This window comes from Ambystoma mexicanum, chromosome 11 (assembly GCF_040938575.1).
Source record: "Ambystoma mexicanum isolate Mex_15411 chromosome 11, UKY_AmexF1_1, whole genome shotgun sequence".
NCBI lineage: Eukaryota > Metazoa > Chordata > Amphibia > Caudata > Ambystomatidae > Ambystoma > Ambystoma mexicanum.
The window spans coordinates 1,178,712,282-1,178,725,409 of NC_090934.1; the positions used below are offsets into that span (position 1 = coordinate 1,178,712,282).

The 13,128-nt window shown below is 50.2% G+C and overlaps 6 non-coding genes across 6 annotated transcripts; all 6 read left to right on the forward strand.

Annotated features, from left to right (window-relative positions):
• Positions 1–312: 312 nt before the first annotated feature.
• Positions 313–394, forward strand: TRNAL-CAG (transfer RNA leucine (anticodon CAG)). Its single transcript has one exon. It is a non-coding gene; the product is annotated as a tRNA-Leu (tRNA).
• Positions 395–6,343: 5,949 nt separating this feature from the next.
• TRNAL-CAG (transfer RNA leucine (anticodon CAG)) lies at positions 6,344–6,426 on the forward strand. The gene has a single exon. It is a non-coding gene; the product is annotated as a tRNA-Leu (tRNA).
• Positions 6,427–6,908: 482 nt separating this feature from the next.
• Positions 6,909–6,990, forward strand: TRNAL-CAG (transfer RNA leucine (anticodon CAG)). The gene has a single exon. It is a non-coding gene; the product is annotated as a tRNA-Leu (tRNA).
• Positions 6,991–8,011: 1,021 nt separating this feature from the next.
• TRNAL-CAG (transfer RNA leucine (anticodon CAG)) lies at positions 8,012–8,094 on the forward strand. Its single transcript has one exon. It is a non-coding gene; the product is annotated as a tRNA-Leu (tRNA).
• Positions 8,095–10,213: 2,119 nt separating this feature from the next.
• Positions 10,214–10,295, forward strand: TRNAL-CAG (transfer RNA leucine (anticodon CAG)). The gene has a single exon. It is a non-coding gene; the product is annotated as a tRNA-Leu (tRNA).
• Positions 10,296–11,316: 1,021 nt separating this feature from the next.
• On the forward strand, positions 11,317–11,399 carry TRNAL-CAG (transfer RNA leucine (anticodon CAG)). Its single transcript has one exon. It is a non-coding gene; the product is annotated as a tRNA-Leu (tRNA).
• The last annotated feature ends 1,729 nt before the right edge of the window (positions 11,400–13,128 follow it).

The following is a 13,128-nucleotide window of genomic DNA, read 5'->3' on the forward strand; positions in this document are numbered from 1 at the left end:
CTCCAGTGAAAAACCATCTTTGGACTGGGCCAGCCTTGTGGACATGCAAACGGGCGCACCGTGACATTTTGCCTTTGGAAAAAATGCATAAAGAACCCAATGTGTTGTCCTTTTAACTGGTCCTAGTGGGAATGAAGTGACATTTTTAAAATGGATGGGGAGGGTGGTGGGTTAGGAGGGGTGGGTGGGATGCGCGAGAGTATATTCCTGGCAGACTGTGGAGACATTTTAGGAAATCCAAGAGGATTTAAGTGTGGTCAAAGACTTGCCAACATAGCCTCTAAGCCGATTCAGGCAAACACCTAAGGCAGAGTCAGGATGGCCCAGTGGTCTAAGGCACTGGTTCAGGTCGCAGTCTCCTCTGGAGGCGTGGGTTCGAATCCCACTTCTGACATGCCTGAAATGGGTTTTTATTTTTCATGTGATTGCATCCACGCTTCCTATAACTGCCGGCCACGGATTTCTGGAACAGGGAGATGGAGTTGGAGCTTGCTCCACACACTCCCGTCCTCCAGCTAGGTCTGCAGTTCGTCCTGGAATGCTTCACTGCCCTTTTGGCAGGTGTACTACAGTGCTTAAATGAAAAACCGTCTTAGGACTGTGCTAGCTTTGTGGACTTGCAAATGTGCGCAGCGCGGCATTTTGTCTTTGTAAAAAATGCATAAAGAACCCAACGTCTTGTCCTTTTCACTGGGCCTAGTTGGAATGAAGTGACCTATTTGAAATGGAGGTCAGGAGGAAAGTTAGTGTGACATAGTGGGAGGCAGATGGAGGAGTGAGTGGGGGTAAGCGAGAGGTAAAAAGGCAGGCAGAGGAGTGAACACAGTTCTTCCTCCTCGCCCTCTGCCCAACCAACCACCTGCCTGCCCAAACGGCCACGAACGGCCATTGTATATAGGCTTTGCTGGCAGAACTCTTTAGCCCTGTCATTTAGAGTGAGTCCTGTGCAGGAGTACAGGGAGATCAGGCCGGCCCATACACAGTCCTTTCAGCCTAAACAGGCTCCCCTGGACTAGTGCCCAACCTCTTGTGACCAAGAAGGCTCTAGCACACTGCCTGAACCTCCTGAAGGGTTGGACACAGTGCATGCTTTTATTTGCATAAACCAGCCCGCCTCCTGCCTTCCTATTTCCTGAGGTGTAGTTGCTTGTGTCTGTTAACAGGTGGCAGGCAGCACCGTTCTGCAGAAACATGAAAGACTCATGTGTGCTTGTGACAAGTAGCTGCTGTACATAGGGATTGAACCCTGCACGTCTGTGCCAGTAGTCGTTGTATGAGTGCTGCCCTGCCTGTGATTATTCTTTTGGGAGGAATTGGGAGAATTTAATGCATTAGGAGAGGATTTTAGGCGGGTGGTCTTTGAGACTTTCCAACATTGCCTCTAAGCCGCATCTGAGGGGTGCAAATGGCAGAGTCAGGATGGCCGAGTGGTGCTGCGTTCAGGTCGCAGTCTCCTCTGGAGGCGTGGGTTCGAATCCCACTTCTGACATGTCTGTAACAGAATTTTTCTTTTCATTTGGCGTCCTATAACTGCTGGCCAAGGCTTTCTGGAACAGGGAGATGGAGTTGGAGCACGCACTGCAGGCCTCATGGTTGATTTCCTGTGCTTCCTGTATTTCCTCGCTTCTTTTTTGGGAAAGTGAACTCCAGTGAAAAACCATCTTTGGACTGGGCCAGCCTTGTGGACATGCAAACGGGCGCACCGCGACATTTTGCCTTTGGAAAAAATGCATAAAGAACCCAATGTGTTGTCCTTTTAACTGGGCCTAGTGGGAATGAAGTGACATTTTTAAAATGGATGGGGAGGGTGGTGGGTTAGGAGGGGTGGGTGGGATGCGCGAGATTATATTCCTGGCAGACTGTGGAGACATTTTAGGAAATCCAAGAGGATTTAAGTGTGGTCAAAGACTTGCCAACATAGCCTCGAAGCCGATTTAGGTGAGCACCATGGCCGAGTGGTCTAAGGCGCTGCGTTCAGGTCGCAGTCTCCTCTGGAGGCATGGGTTTGAATCCCACTTCTGACATGCCTGAAATGGGTTTTTACTTTTCATGTGATTGCATTCCACGCTTCCTATAACTGCCGGCCACGGATTTCTGGAACAGGGAGATGGAGTTGGAGCTTGCTCCACACACTCCCGTCCTCCAGCTAGGTCTGCAGTTCGTCCTGGAATGCTTCACTGCCCTTTTGGCAGGTGTACTACAGTGCTTAAATGAAAAACCGTCTTAGGACTGTGCTAGCTTTGTGGACTTGCAAATGGGCGCAGCGCGGCATTTTGTCTTTGGAAAAAATGCATAAAGAACTCAACGTCTTGTCCTTTTCACTGGGCCTAGTTGGAATGAAGTGACCTATTTGAAATGGAGGTCAGGAGGAAAGTTAGTGTGACATAGTGGGAGGCAGATGGAGGAGTGAGTGGGGGGAAGCGAGAGGTAAAAAGGCAGGCAGAGGAGTGAACACAGTTCTTCCTCCTCGCCCTCTGCCCAACCAACCACCTGCCTGCCCAAACGGCCACGAACGGCCATTGTATATAGGCTTTGCTGGCAGAACTCTTTAGCCCTGTCATTTCGAGTGAGTCCTGTGCAGGAGTACAGGGAGATCAGGCCGGCCCATACACAGTCCTTTCAGCCTAAACAGGCTCCCCTGGACTAGTGCCCAACCTCTTGTGACCAAGAAGGCTCTAGCACACTGCCTGAACCTCCTGAAGGGTTGGACACAGTGCATGCTTTTATTTGCATAAACCAGCCCACCTCCTGCCTTCCTATTTCCTGAGGTGTAGTTGCTTGTGTCTGTTAACAGGTGGCAGGCAGCACCGTTCTGCAGAAACATGAAAGACTCATGTGTGCTTGTGACAAGTAGCTGCTGTACATAGGGATTGAACCCTGCACGTCTGTGCCAGTAGTCGTTGTATGAGTGCTGCCCTGCCTGTGATTATTCTTTTGGGAGGAATTGGGAGACTTTAATGCATTAGGAGAGGATTTTAGGCGGGTGGTCTTTGAGACTTTCCAACATTGCCTCTAAGTCGCATCTGAGGGGTGCAAATGGCAGAGTCAGGATGGCCGAGTGGTCTAAGGCAGTCTCCTCTGGAGGTGTGGGTTCGAATCCCACTTCTGACATGTCTGTAACAGAATTTTTCTTTTCATTTGATTGTAACATTCCAGGCGTCCTATAACTGCTGGCCAAGGCTTTCTGGAACAGGGAGATGGAGTTGTAGCACGCACTGCAGGCCTCATGGTTGATTTCCAGTGCTTCCTGTATTTCTTCGCTTCTTTTTTGGGAAAGTGAACTCCAGTGAAAAACCATCTTTGGACTGGGCCGGCCTTGTGGACATGCAAACGGGCGCACCGCGACATTTTGCCTTTGGAAAAAATGCATAAAGAACCCAATGTGTTGTCCTTTTAACTGGGCCTAGTGGGAATGAAGTGACATTTTTAAAATGGATGGGGAGGGTGGTGGGTTAGGAGGGGTGGGTGGGATGCGCGAGAGTATATTCCTGGCAGACTGTGGAGACATTTTAGGAAATCCAAGAGGATTTAAGTGTGGTCAAAGACTTGCCAACATAGCCTCTAAGCCGATTCAGGCAAGCACCTAAGGCAGAGTCAGGATGGCTGAGTGGTCTAAGGCACCGGTTCTGGTCGCAGTCTCCTCTGGAGGCGTGGGTTCGAATCCCACTTCTGACATGCCTGAAATGGGTTTTTACTTTTCATGTGATTGCATTCCACGCTTCCTATAACTGCCGGCCACGGATTTCTGGAACAGGGAGATGGAGTTGGAGCTTGCTCCACACACTCCCGTCCTCCAGCTAGGTCTGCAGTTCGTCCTGGAATGCTTCACTGCCCTTTTGGCAGGTGTACTACAGTGCTTAAATGAAAAACCGTCTTAGGACTGTGCTAGCTTTGTGGACTTGCAAATGGGCGCAGCGCGGCATTTTGTCTTTGGAAAAAATGCATAAAGAACCCAACGTCTTGTCCTTTTCACTGGGCCTAGTTGGAATGAAGTGACCTATTTGAAATGGAGGTCAGGAGGAAAGTTAGTGTGACATAGTGGGAGGCAGAAGGAGGAGTGAGTGGGGGGAAGCGGAAGGTAAAAAGGCAGGCAGAGGAGTGAACACAGTTCTTCCTCCTCGCCCTCTGCCCAACCAACCACCTGCCTGCCCCAACGGCCACGAACGGCCATTGTATATAGGCTTTGCTGGCAGAACTCTTTAGCCCTGTCATTTAGAGTGAGTCATGTGCAGGAGTACAGGGAGATCAGGCCGGCCCATACACAGTCCTTTCAGCCTAAACAGGCTCCCCGGGACTAGTGCCCAACCTCTTGTGACCAAGAAGGCTATAGCACACTGCCTGAACCTCCTGAAGGGTTGGACACAGTGCATGCTTTTATTTGCATAAACCAGCCCGCCTCCTGCCTTCCTATTTCCTGAGGTGTAGTTGCTTGTGTCTGTTAACAGGTGGCAGGCAGCACCGTTCTGCAGAAACATGAAAGACTCATGTGTGCTTGTGACAAGTAGCTGCTGTACATAGGGATTGAACCCTGCACGTCTGTGCCAGTAGTCGTTGTATGAGTGCTGCCCTGCCTGTGATTATTCTTTTGGGAGGAATTGGGAGACTTTAATCCAATAGGTGAGGATTTTAGGCGGGTGGTCTTTGAGACTTTCCAACATTGCCTCTAAGTCGCATCTGAGGGGTGCAAATGGCAGAGTCAGGATGGCCGAGTGGTCTAAGGCAGTCTCCTCTGGAGGCGTGGGTTCGAATCCCACTTCTGACATGTCTGTAACAGAATTTTTCTTTTCATTTGATTGTAACATTCCAGGCGTCCTATAACTGCTGGCCAAGGCTTTCTGGAACAGGGAGATGGAGTTGGAGCACGCACTGCAGGCCTCATCGTTGATTTCCAGTGCTTCCTGTATTTCCTCGCTTCTTTTTTGGGAAAGTGAACTCCAGTGAAAAACCATCTTTGGACTGGGCCGGACTTGTGGACATGCAAACGGGCGCACCGCGACATTTTGCCTTTGGAAAAAATGCATAAAGAACCCAATGTGTTGTCCTTTTAACTGGGCCTAGTGGGAATGAAGTGACATTTTTAAAATGGATGGGGAGGGTGGTGGGTTAGGAGGGGTGGGTGGGATGCGCGAGAGTATATTCCTGGCAGACTGTGGAGACATTTTAGGAAATCCAAGAGGATTTAAGTGTGGTCAAAGACTTGCCAACATAGCCTCTAAGCCGATTCAGGCAAGCGCCTAAGGCAGAGTCAGGATGGCCGAGTGGTCTAAGGCGCTGCGCAGGTCGCAGTCTCCTCTGGAGGTGTGGGTTCAAATCCCACTTCTGACATGCCTGAAACGGGTTTTTACTTTTCATGTGATTGCATTCCACGCTTCCTATAACTGCCGGCCACGGATTTCTGGAACAGGGAGTTGGAGTTGGAGCTTGCTCCACACACTCCCGTCCTCCAGCTAGGTCTGCAGTTCGTCCTGGAATGCTTCATTGCCCTTTTGGCAGGTGTACTAGAGTGCTTAAATGAAAAACCGTTTTAGGACTGTGCTAGCTTTGTGGACTTGCAAATGGGCGTAGCGCGGCATTTTGTCTTTGGAAAAAATGCATAAAGAACCCAACGTCTTGTCCTTTTCACTGGGCCTAGTTGGAAGGAAGTGACCTATTTGAAATGGAGGTGAGGAGGAAAGTTAGTGTGACATAGTGGGAGGCAGATGGAGGAGTGAGTGGGGGGAAGCGAGAGGTAAAAAGGCAGGCAGAGGAGTGAACACAGTTCTTCCTCCTCGCCCTCTGCCCAACCAACCACCTGCCTGCCCAAACGGCCACGAACGGCCATTGTATATAGGCTTTGCTGGCAGAACTCTTTAGCCCTGTCATTTAGAGTGAGTCCTGTGCAGGAGTACAGGGAGATCAGGCCGGCCCATACACAGTCCTTTCAGCCTAAACAGGCTCCCCTGGACTAGTGCCCAACCTCTTGTGACCAAGAAGGCTCTAGCACACTGCCTGAACCTCCTGAAGGGTTGGACACAGTGCATGCTTTTATTTGCATAAACCAGCCCGCCTCCTGCCTTCCTATTTCCTGAGGTGTAGTTGCTTGTGTCTGTTAACAGGTGGCAGGCAGCACCGTTCTGCAGAAACATGAAAGACTCATGTGTGCTTGTGACAAGTAGCTGCTGTACATAGGGATTGAACCCTGCACGTCTGTGCCAGTAGTCGTTGTATGAGTGCTGCCCTGCCTGTGATTATTCTTTTGGGAGGAATTGGGAGACTTTAATACATTAGGAGAGGATTTTAGGCGGGTGGTCTTTGAGACTTTCCAACATTGCCTCTACACCGCATCTGAGGGGTGCAAATGGCAGTCAGGATGGCCGAGTGATCTAAGGCGCTGCGTTCAGGTCGCAGTCTCCTCTGGAGGCGTGGGTTCGAATCCCACATCTGACATGTCTGTAACAGAATTTTTCTTTTCATTTGATTGTAACATTCCAGGCGTCCTATAACTGCTGGCCAAGGCTTTCTGGAACAGGGAGATGGAGTTGGAGCACACACTGCAGGCCTCATGGTTGATTTCCAGTGCTTCCTGTATTTCCTCGCTTCTTTTTTGGGAAAGTGAACTCCAGTGAAAAACCATCTTTGGACTGGGCCGGCCTTGTGGACATGCAAACGGGCGCATCGCGACATTTTGCCTTTGGAAAAAATGCATAAAGAACCCAATGTGTTGTCCTTTTAACTGGGCCTAGTGGGAATGAAGTGACATTTTTAAAATGGATGGGGAGGGTGGTGGGTTAGGAGGGGTGGGTGGGATGCGCGAGAGTATATTCCTGGCAGACTGTGGAGACATTTTAGGAAATCCAAGAGGATTTAAGTGTGGTCAAAGACTTGCCAACATAGCCTCTAAGCCGATTCAGGCAAGCACCTAAGGCAGAGTCAGGATGGCCGAGTGGTCTAAGGCACTGGTTCAGGTCGCAGTCTCCTCTGGAGGCGTGGGTTGGAATCCCACTTCTGACATGCCTGAAATGGGTTTTTACTTTTCATGTGATTGCATTCCACGCTTCCTATAACTGCCGGCCACGGATTTCTGGAACAGGGAGATGGAGTTGGAGCTTGCTCCACACACTCCCGTCCTCCAGCTAGGTCTGCAGTTCGTCCTGGAATGCTTCACTGCCCTTTTGGCAGGTGTACTACAGTGCTTAAATGAAAAACCGTCTTAGGACTGTGCTAGCTTTGTGGACTTGCAAATGTGCGCAGCGCGGCATTTTGTCTTTGGAAAAAATGCATAAAGAACCCAACGTCTTGTCCTTTTCACTGGGCCTAGTTGGAATGAAGTGACCTATTTGAAATGGAGGTCAGGAGGAAAGTTAGTGTGACATAGTGGGAGGCAGATGGAGGAGTGAGTGGGGGTAAGCGAGAGGTAAAAAGGTAGGCAGAGGAGTGAACACAGTTCTTCCTCCTCGCCCTCTGCCCAACCAACCACCTGCCTGCCCAAACGGCCACGAACGGCCATTGTATATAGGCTTTGCTGGCAGAACTCTTTAGCCCTGTCATTTAGAGTGGGTCCTGTGCAGGAGTACAGGGAGATCAGGCCGGCCCATACACAGTCCTTTCAGCCTAAACAGGCTCCCCTGGACTAGTGCCCAACCTCTTGTGACCAAGAAGGCTCTAGCACACTGCCTGAACCTCCTGAAGGGTTGGACACAGTGCATGCTTTTATTTGCATAAACCAGCCCGCCTCCTGCCTTCCTATTTCCTGAGGTGTAGTTGCTTGTGTCTGTTAACAGGTGGCAGGCAGCACCGTTCTGCAGAAACATGAAAGACTCATGTGTGCTTGTGACAAGTAGCTGCTGTACATAGTGGATTGAACCCTGCACGTCTGTGCCAGTAGTCGTTGTATGAGTGCTGCCCTGCCTGTGATTATTCTTTTGGGAGGAATTGGGAGACTTTAATGCATTAGGAGAGGATTTTAGGCGGGTGGTCTTTGAGACTTTCCAACATTGCCTCTAAGCCGCATCTGAGGGGTGCAAATGGCAGAGTCAGGATGGCCGAGTGGTCTAAGGCGCTGCGATCAGGTCGCAGTCTTCTCTGGAGGCGTGGGTTCGAATCCCACTTCTGACATGTCTGTAACAGAATTTTTCTTTTCATTTGATTGTAACATTCCAGGCGTCCTATAACTGCTGGCCAAGGCTTTCTGGAACAGGGAGATGGAGTTGGAGCACGCACTGCAGGCCTCATGGTTGATTTCCAGTGCTTCCTGTATTTCCTCGCTTCTTTTTTGGGAAAGTGAACTCCAGTGAAAAACCATCTTTGGACTGGGCCGGCCTTGTGGACATGCAAACGGGCGCACCGCGACATTTTGCCTTTGGAAAAAATGCATAAAGAACCCAATGTGTTGTCCTTTTAACTGGGCCTAGTGGGAATGAAGTGACATTTTTAAAATGGATGGGGAGGGTGGTGGGTTAGGAGGGGTGGGTGGGATGCGCGAGAGTATATCCCTGGCAGACTGTAGAGACATTTTAGGAAATCCAAGAGGATTTAAGTGTGGTCAAAGACTTGCCAACATAGCCTCTAAGCCGATTCAGGTGAGCACCATGGCCGACTGGTCTAAGGCGCTGCGTTCAGGTCACAGTCTCCTCTGGAGGCGTGGGTTCAAATCCCACTTCTGACATGCCTGAAACGGGTTTTTACTTTTCATGTGATTGCATTCCACGCTTCCTATAACTGCCGGCCACGGATTTCTGGAACAGGGAGATGGAGTTGGAGCTTGCTCCACACACTCCCGTCCTCCAGCTAGGTCTGCAGTTCGTCCTGGAATGCTTCACTGCCCTTTTGGCAGGTGTACTACAGTGCTTAAATGAAAAACCGTCTTAGGACTGTGCTAGCTTTGTGGACTTGCAAATGGGCGCAGCGCGGCATTTTGTCTTTGGAAAAAATGCATAAAGAACCCAACGTCTTGTCCTTTTCACTGGGCCTAGTTGGAATGAAGTGACCTATTTGAAATGGAGGTCAGGAGGAAAGTTAGTGTGACATAGTGGGAGGCAGAAGGAGGAGTGAGTGGGGGGAAGCGGAAGGTAAAAAGGCAGGCAGAGGAGTGAACACAGTTCTTCCTCCTCGCCCTCTGCCCAACCAACCACCTGCCTGCCCCAACGGCCACGAACGGCCATTGTATATAGGCTTTGCTGGCAGAACTCTTTAGCCCTGTCATTTAGAGTGAGTCCTGTGCAGGAGTACAGGGAGATCAGGCCGGCCCATACACAGTCCTTTCAGCCTAAACAGGCTCCCCGGGACTAGTGCCCAACCTCTTGTGACCAAGAAGGCTATAGCACACTGCCTGAACCTCCTGAAGGGTTGGACACAGTGCATGCTTTTATTTGCATAAACCAGCCCGCCTCCTGCCTTCCTATTTCCTGAGGTGTAGTTGCTTGTGTCTGTTAACAGGTGGCAGGCAGCACCGTTCTGCAGAAACATGAAAGACTCATGTGTGCTTGTGACAAGTAGCTGCTGTACATAGGGATTGAACCCTGCACATCTGTGCCAGTAGTCGTTGTATGAGTGCTGCCCTGCCTGTGATTATTCTTTTGGGAGGAATTGGGAGACTTTAATCCAATAGGTGAGGATTTTAGGCGGGTGGTCTTTGAGACTTTCCAACATTGCCTCTAAGCCGCATCTGAGGGGTGCAAATGGCAGAGTCAGGATGGCCGAGTGGTCTAAGGCAGTCTCCTCTGGAGGCGTGGGTTCGAATCCCACATCTGACATGTCTGTAACAGAATTTTTCTTTTCATTTGATTGTAACATTCCAGGCGTCCTATAACTGCTGGCCAAGGCTTTCTGGAACAGGGAGATGGAGTTGGAGCACGCACTGCAGGCCTCATGGTTGATTTCCAGTGCTTCCTGTATTTCCTCGCTTCTTTTTTGGGAAAGTGAACTCCAGTGAAAAACCATCTTTGGACTGGGCCGGCCTTGTGGACATGCAAACGGGCGCACCGCGACATTTTGCCTTTGGAAAAAATGCATAAAGAACCCAATGTGTTGTCCTTTTAACTGGGCCTAGTGGGAATGAAGTGACATTTTTAAAATGGATGGGGAGGGTGGTGGGTTAGGAGGGGTGGGTGGGATGCGCGAGAGTATATTCCTGGCAGACTGTGGAGACATTTTAGGAAATCCAAGAGGATTTAAGTGTGGTCAAAGACTTGCCAACATAGCCTCTAAGCCGATTCAGGCAAGCACCTAAGGCAGAGTCAGGATGGCCGAGTGGTCTAAGGCACTGGTTCAGGTCGCAGTCTCCTCTGGAGGCGTGGGTTGGAATCCCACTTCTGACATGCCTGAAATGGGTTTTTACTTTTCATGTGATTGCATTCCACGCTTCCTATAACTGCCGGCCACGGATTTCTGGAACAGGGAGATGGAGTTGGAGCTTGCTCCACACACTCCCGTCCTCCAGCTAGGTCTGCAGTTCGTCCTGGAATGCTTCACTGCCCTTTTGGCAGGTGTACTACAGTGCTTAAATGAAAAACCGTCTTAGGACTGTGCTAGCTTTGTGGACTTGCAAATGTGCGCAGCGCGGCATTTTGTCTTTGGAAAAAATGCATAAAGAACCCAACGTCTTGTCCTTTTCACTGGGCCTAGTTGGAATGAAGTGACCTATTTGAAATGGAGGTCAGTAGGAAAGTTAGTGTGACATAGTGGGAGGCAGATGGAGGAGTGAGTGGGGGTAAGCGAGAGGTAAAAAGGCAGGCAGAGGAGTGAACACAGTTCTTCCTCCTCGCCCTCTGCCCAACCAACCACCTGCCTGCCCAAACGGCCACGAACGGCCATTGTATATAGGCTTTGCTGGCAGAACTCTTTAGCCCTGTCATTTAGAGTGGGTCCTGTGCAGGAGTACAGGGAGATCAGGCCGGCCCATACACAGTCCTTTCAGCCTAAACAGGCTCCCCTGGACTAGTGCCCAACCTCTTGTGACCAAGAAGGCTCTAGCACACTGCCTGAACCTCCTGAAGGGTTGGACACAGTGCATGCTTTTATTTGCATAAACCAGCCCGCCTCCTGCCTTCCTATTTCCTGAGGTGTAGTTGCTTGTGTCTGTTAACAGGTGGCAGGCAGCACCGTTCTGCAGAAACATGAAAGACTCATGTGTGCTTGTGACAAGTAGCTGCTGTACATAGTGGATTGAACCCTGCACGTCTGTGCCAGTAGTCGTTGTATGAGTGCTGCCCTGCCTGTGATTATTCTTTTGGGAGGAATTGGGAGACTTTAATGCATTAGGAGAGGATTTTAGGCGGGTGGTCTTTGAGACTTTCCAACATTGCCTCTAAGCCGCATCTGAGGGGTGCAAATGGCAGAGTCAGGATGGCCGAGTGGTCTAAGGCGCTGCGATCAGGTCGCAGTCTTCTCTGGAGGCGTGGGTTCGAATCCCACTTCTGACATGTCTGTAACAGAATTTTTCTTTTCATTTGATTGTAACATTCCAGGCGTCCTATAACTGCTGGCCAAGGCTTTCTGGAACAGGGAGATGGAGTTGGAGCACGCACTGCAGGCCTCATGGTTGATTTCCAGTGCTTCCTGTATTTCCTCGCTTCTTTTTTGGGAAAGTGAACTCCAGTGAAAAACCATCTTTGGACTGGGCCGGCCTTGTGGACATGCAAACGGGCGCACCGCGACATTTTGCCTTTGGAAAAAATGCATAAAGAACCCAATGTGTTGTCCTTTTAACTGGGCCTAGTGGGAATGAAGTGACATTTTTAAAATGGATGGGGAGGGTGGTGGGTTAGGAGGGGTGGGTGGGATGCGCGAGATTATATTCCTGGCAGACTGTGGAGACATTTTAGGAAATCCAAGAGGATTTAAGTGTGGTCAAAGACTTGCCAACATAGCCTCTAAGCCGATTCGGGCAAGCACCTAAGGCAGAGGCAGGATGGCCGAGTGGTCTAAGACACTGGTTCAGGTCGCAGTCTCCTCTGGAGACGTGGGTTCGAATCCCACTTCTGACATGCCTGAAATGGGTTTTTACTTTTCATGTGATTGCATTCCACGCTTCCTATAACTGCCTGCCACGGATTTCTGAAACAGGGAGATGGAGTTGGAGCTTGCTCCAAACACTCCCGTCCTCCAGCTAGGTCTGCAGTTCGTCCTGGAATGCTTCACTGCCCTTTTGGCAGGTGTACTACAGTGCTTAAATGAAAAACCGTCTTAGGACTGTGCTAGCTTTGTGGACTTGCAAATGTGCGCAGCGCGGCATTTTGTCTTTGTAAAAAATGCATAAAGAACCCAACGTCTTGTCCTTTTCACTGGGCCTAGTTGGAATGAAGTGACCTATTTGAAATGGAGGTCAGGAGGAAAGTTAGTGTGACATAGTGGGAGGCAGATGGAGGAGTGAGTGGGGGTAAGCGAGAGGTAAAAAGGCAGGCAGAGGAGTGAACACAGTTCTTCCTCCTCGCCCTCTGCCCAACCAACCACCTGCCTGCCCAAACGGCCACGAACGGCCATTGTATATAGGCTTTGCTGGCAGAACTCTTTAGCCCTGTCATTTAGAGTGAGTCCTGTGCAGGAGTACAGGGAGATCAGGCCGGCCCATACACAGTCCTTTCAGCCTAAACAGGCTCCCCTGGACTAGTGCCCAACCTCTTGTGACCAAGAAGGCTCTAGCACACTGCCTGAACCTCCTGAAGGGTTGGACACAGTGCATGCTTTTATTTGCATAAACCAGCCCGCCTCCTGCCTTCCTATTTCCTGAGGTGTAGTTGCTTGTGTCTGTTAACAGGTGGCAGGCAGCACCGTTCTGCAGAAACATGAAAGACTCATGTGTGCTTGTGACAAGTAGCTGCTGTACATAGGGATTGAACCCTGCACGTCTGTGCCAGTAGTCGTTGTATGAGTGCTGCCCTGCCTGTGATTATTCTTTTGGGAGGAATTGGGAGAATTTAATGCATTAGGAGAGGATTTTAGGCGGGTGGTCTTTGAGACTTTCCAACATTGCCTCTAAGCCGCATCTGAGGGGTGCAAATGGCAGAGTCAGGATGGCCGAGTGGTGCTGCGTTCAGGTCGCAGTCTCCTCTGGAGGCGTGGGTTCGAATCCCACTTCTGACATGTCTGTAACAGAATTTTTCTTTTCATTTGGCGTCCTATAACTGCTGGCCAAGGCTTTCTGGAACAGGG